The sequence below is a fragment of the Arachis duranensis genome, chromosome 1 (genome assembly GCF_000817695.3).
Source record: "Arachis duranensis cultivar V14167 chromosome 1, aradu.V14167.gnm2.J7QH, whole genome shotgun sequence".
NCBI lineage: Eukaryota > Viridiplantae > Streptophyta > Magnoliopsida > Fabales > Fabaceae > Arachis > Arachis duranensis.
Window position 1 is genome coordinate 51,284,650 of NC_029772.3, and position 6,446 is coordinate 51,291,095.

A 6,446-nucleotide genomic window follows, 5' to 3' on the forward strand; every position below is an offset into this window, starting at 1 on the left:
AGTAGAGGGTTTTTGGGAATTACTGTAATAGGATACGTGAAGATAAATCGTACCAGTGATTAATAACGGTCTTATGCCTCTTTTCAAAAACAACGGTTTACAACAAGAGTAAAGTCAGAAATTTTTTTCGAAAAGAGGAACCGTTCAATTCTCAAAAACATCAAAAGCTTTTCAAAAGGTTTATCTATACTGAACCAAAAATAGCCTTTCATAGTTTTCCAAACCAGAAACATAGAACCGGAATCAACCATCGGTCCATCTCAATTCAACCACGGCCCTAGGCCCAAACAATCCAATCCAACAACCTATCATCACAAACCAACAGAGTCCCAGTTGCAAACACAGATAGGAAGTTCAAGCACAAACAAACAGTTACAGCAAGTAGAACAAGTAGCAGGTAATCACAAGTAATCACATAGGCAAACCAAGTACAATATGCACACCCAAACAATGTCACATAGATGCATATGATGCATGCCTGTTCCTAGTGGCTGATGATATCATCTGTCGGTTATATAGCCAATTCGACACGTCCTGGTAGCTAACCATGGATAGAAACACCCATCACGGACCAAGTAGGTTTGAGCTACAAACCCCCTTGCTACTACCCGCTCAACCCAGAGCCAATGGAATAACCACTACTGCGGTTACTACCCAGGCGGGTGTTTAACAGCTCAACCTGGAGCGAGTGGAATCACCACTACTGCCGCTACTACCCAGGCGTCACAGTCTCTGACCTGGAGCAAGTGGGACGAACCACAACCCTTGCTACTACCCAGGTATCTCAAGCATATATTCATTCAGTGCCAGTCATGGATCAACATCCATCTCAGCCATCCGGCTTAAATTCATAATTCATAGTCAGCCATACGGCCCATAACTCATTCGGCAATCAGCCATAAATCAATATCATATACAGCCATTCCGGCTCATAACAAAATAGCACCTCTACCATTCAACATTATCAAATTCATAAATCGGCATTTAAGCCATAAATCTCATTTCTCAAATTATCTCAGGCTCATAAGCCAAATTTTCTAAAAGTGAGTTCCCTTTTTAAAACAAAGCCACTCCCGGCATTCTCTTTCCAAAACTTCCAAAACCATGGAAAGTTAAAGATTCATTTTGGGAACATTCAAAATCACTCATACAACAATGGGATTTTATAACAAAAATTTCTCGTCAGAGTCCCGACTCTTTAGGGAAGGTCAACTTATATAAATTCCTTAAAATTCATTGAAACTCTTGAAATCATAGATTCTCGGTTCAAGTAAATAAAAACTGAATTTATTATGAAACCGATCATACAAAATCACAAGTTCCAACCCGGTCCAAAAATCGACTCATTTGAAACGGAACCGGTTCATTTGAATCAAACCACTTTCAGGTTTCTTTTTGGAACCCATTTTTCTAACTCTTTCAAAATGCCTCAAACTTGATTACTCAATCAAAAGTCTAGATTCCTTTAAAATCACTAAAAGCTCCTTTTTATATTGAAATCAACATTAGAGCATCATTCTTTCCTTCAGTGATTCAAACTGTACAAATAGTTCATTTCTAAATAAGCCGAACTCAACGCATAAAGTTCATTAAATAAATTAAGCTTGAAAATATAAATATTCTCTTAATAAATCAAATAATATAATTTCTCAAATCCAACCCTTTTTAAATAACTTTACAAACAAGAGTAGGATTTTATAGAAATTTCGGCAGCACCTCCCCTAAAACTTGGACTTTTGCCACCCGGTTCGGGTCTCAACTAAACCATTTCTCATTCCTTTTCAACAGCTCAAAACCAGAAATCAATTCAAAAGCAAGCTAAATCCAATAGTCGCCTCAGTGGCATATCTCAAGGAAACCATTTCAAAATCAACTCAATATCAACAGATTTAACTCATTTCCAAAGCTTAAAAGAATCGGTTCAGAAATAAATCATTTGTCCAAAACCAAGTCAATTAAAGTAAACCAGGCTGAATTCAAAAGTGCATTCGACTTCTCAAATCATCAAAATAATTAACTCAAATCAAATCAATCCTCAACGGATTAAACTTAGATTTCAAATCTTTAAAGAATCAACTTCAAACATTACAAATTTCATTTTACAAATCCACAGCACAATTCAGCCAAACCAACATCCATAATCATTCGAGTCAATCAAATAATACATAAGGCAGATACAATCACCAAATACATAATATCTCACATCAGTATCCATATTTAATAATTCCAATACATAAAACATAGTTTTTGGAAAGCGCCCCTACCTCAAAACGCAATTCCATAGCCCAAACTCGTTAACTGATTCCTTTTTGCTCAGCTCAAAATCACCGGCAATCAGAACCTCGGCTCTGCTTGCTCTCTCGAAAGCAGAAATAGCTACAAGTGGCATAAACGAACCGGGTTCTAACTCCTAAAACCATTAACATCGCAAATACTTTATCGCACAGAACAGAACACTAACGCAGAGCTTTCGAAAATAGATATACTCACCGAATTAACAAAACGGAACAGCTGCGATTTCGAACCGGCTCGGCAACAGCTCCAGCGGTGGCCAGAAGCTCCGGTGGGTCATCTATAAAAACCGTGCAACATCAAAACCTTTTCGAAATGCCAAATGACCGAAACCACAAATTTAAAACCCTTACCGAAAGGTCGAAACTCACAGAAATCACTAAACAGAGCAGCTCTATCAACGGAGGCTTGTACCACAACGACCTAGGCAGCGGCATCAACAGAACAGCAACTCCGATGCTGCCATTCCAGTGTGTTTCTTACTTCTGCTGTGACACAGCAACTCAGAATCAGCATGGCCGCATCACATTCATCAACGGCGGCTCCATTAGCAACCACCATAGCATCCTGGCCTCAGTAGCAGCTTCCAAAGGCAACGGTGGCGTGCTCAACACAGAACCCAAACAGAGCAATGGTAAGAACGGCGGCTCACCCAGCGATACGAGCTCCACCACCAGTGACCGAGAAACATGACAGCGGCATTTTCCTCCACTCAATGGCGTTCTCTCCCTTCATTGGCTTTCCTCCACCTAGAAGCAGAAACGGAGCTCCACCATGATTCTCTTTCGGAAGCTGGCAAAGTGGACTGCGTGGTGACCCCGACGGCGGCGGCAAGGGGTGTAGTGGCATAAGCACCACCCTCTGCTCCTCTTGCATGACCCGCTTCTTCCTCTGGTCGCGATTCACGACGGGAGCGGCAGCGCGTCCTCTTTTACCTTGCGTCGTTCTCTTCTCCACGGTGGACTCCATTAGGGACGGCCACAGTACCAACCACGACCGGTTGACTGAGATGGAACCCTTGGCGGCAGAACAAGACGACTTCCAGGCACGACTTTTCTCCTCTCGGCGCGCCACAGTGGCGACCACTCGTCGGCAAGTTCGGAGCAAGGACAGCGACGGCTGCAGCCAAGCGCGACGACAGCGGTGCTATCTTTCCCTTCTTCCCCGTCCCTGTGTTTGTGTGTTGACTGTGAGTGAGGTGGCGGCAGTAAGGGGGATTTGCGGCGCTGAAGGTGTTGAGGGAGGTTAGGGTTTCAGGCTTGGGTGAGTTTGCTGAGGGTGTTTGGTGTGTGTGTGTGTGTATGTGTTTTTTTTTCCAAAAGTTAGGGTTAGGGGAAATATAGTAATTGAAACCCAAATAAAATTCAATACTAATTATATATAGGAAATACTATTTGTTTATCAATTTCATAAATTATTTTCAATAAAATGCCAAAATCCAACAATGGGAATAATATAATTAACTTCTCTATTTTCCCAAAATAGCAGTATTAATATTTAAAATATTACTTATATAATCCAACTCATGTAGAACCCCTATTATTTCATAACTGCCAAATTTATAATCGAAATATAGAAAATAATCCAATAATTATAAAATTGGATAATAATCATAACTCATCTCAAATTCAATAAATCAAAACTCGCCTTAATTATCTTTAATAAAATAATTTCTGAAATTAAGGCTATAAATAACCATAGAATTTGAGACTTGATCATAATACGACTTTTCAAAAGTTCTGGATCTTACATTCTACCCACCTTATAAAAATTTTTGCCCTCGAAAATTGATGAAAACGAAAGAAATTTCATAACAGTTCACCCTTGAACACATTTAAGGAAAAAGCAAAAATATATCCCAAAATATAAACATATATACGATTTTCAAATACTTTGATGGTCGTATGCATAAAGATACAAAGGTAGGAGTGTGATTGCAAAGCAAACGTTACAAGATAGGCTTAATGCACAAGGTCATATGATCTCAAGGCTTTACAAAGACTTGAGGTGCCAAAATAGGTGCAAATCAAGATAGGCCTTCACAAAGCAAGGTGGTAAAAGGCCGCAAAGCATGTTGGTATTTAAACCGCGACATAACGTTCGCTGGCAAATCTTGTTCCCACTTCAGAACTTCAATTTTCCAACTCCACCAATCATTTTACAACCTCATAGCCAATCATGAGCCTAACACACGCAAGCTCGTTTGCAAGGGACAAAACACCCACAACTCATAACAAGGTACACCTATTGTTTCACCTTCCATATACACATATCACGTCTTAAAGAACTAACGCATCACGCTACTACGTCTACAAGTCGCACGTGATATCAAAACAATTCTCAAGTCTACTCAGAAGGATACAAGATTTAGAAAGGAGAGTCAAATGTCAAGGATAGCAATAATAGATTTGAGAAAATGTATCCAATCCCAGATAACCAAGGATACTCAAGCAATGAAGTTTGCTAGACACAATTCAATTGACAACCTTAAAGATAACCCTTGAATCAAAGAAATCCAATGGGATCAACAAGGAGAAGGATCAACACATTAGTTTGAAACAAATTCAAGCTGAGTCGAAGAAATATGAGGTTTATAGAGAAGAATCCCTCAAACCCAAGACAAAACTCACAGAACTTCAAAAGCACGATTAAAAACACTTCCGAATATATTGTTCATAAAAGAATCGAAAACTTGCAGGAATATCACTTCGCAGCTTAGAAGAAAGTTAAGTAATAAACATTCTTCAAGAGAGTAACAAAGGCACAAACGTGGCTTTCTTTGATACAATTTCATGTTTGAAGTAGATCATGTAGAATTTTAAAAACAAAGTGCACACAAGTTTGGCTAAGAGCTCAAACATTTCCTCAAATATTTTAGAAAGATCATTAGATGCACAACTTAACCAAAAGCAATCATAAAACTCGGAAGAGAAATCAAATGCTTGTTCAAAAATTCCCAAAGTCCATATTTAAACAAGCGTGTATAACATTTATAGCGAGGACAAAAGAGGAAGTTAAACTCTCTTTAGAAAAGAAATTCTGAGGTAAAATTTTGCTTACAATCTGGTAAGGAAACAAGCGGTGCGTTACAAAAGAACATGTTTCCATTAAACAAGGAAACTTTTCAAAACCTCATTTAAAATAGTGCATGTCAACTTTAAAACAATTTTGTCAAAAATTGAACAATGGTTTCAATCTCAATCAAGCAACAGAAAATAAATTCTGTTTAGAATTTCTTCAAAGAAAATTCAAAACTTCTTTAAAAGTTCAAAACAAGACTCCAAAGTGTTCTTGAAATCACCATCTCAGAAGGATATTCAAGGAGATTAAAATGTACTTAAAAGGAGTCAAGCCATTAAAGAAGGAATCTTAAATCAAAATAGTTAAAACAAGATCCACTAGACGTGAGACATCAAACCAGCTTTCAATTGATTCAAAAGAATACAAAAATCGTAGGAAAAGACAACTCAATCATTAGTAACTTCTCAAGGATAAATTTTTTACTAAAAACTCTGTTAGAGACAATGAGAAGATAAACGATGCACTAATTCAAAACAAATCAAACTGACTCACATAAGGATGAAATTTACAAGAGAAGGAGAACCAAAACCAATGGTAATGTTCACAAGGTGCAAAAGATTAGTTAAAGACAAAGTCAAGTATGGCGTCCATAGAGATGGAAGGCTTAAGAGAGAATTTAGTCCATTCGTAAGAAGAAAACTATAAGTCCAACATTTTCAAAAAAAGCAGCAATGGCATAAACAATGTGGTATGCTAAATCAAACTCAAACCAAGAATAAATCAAGTGTAGTTCATCAAACGAAACTCAACCGAGACAAAAGTGAGAAATCCTTTCCAAAATTTTGAAAAATACTCGAATACACATTCACTTAAAGATGAGCATTGGAACTATAGTAAAATCGATAGAAAGTCAAATTCTATTTTAAGAAAGTGGAGTTCCATAACATAGTAAAAGCACAGACGAGGTATTAGAAATAAATAGTTGTCAAACTATATAAGAAATCTTCAAAACTGCCCATATAGATAAGTATATATCTTTTTAACAGCAATTTTCATAAAAATCTCAAAATTGGTTGTAATCACTGTCAAATAAGAGAAAAACTGAATCAACAATTTCTCTAAGAATGGACTCG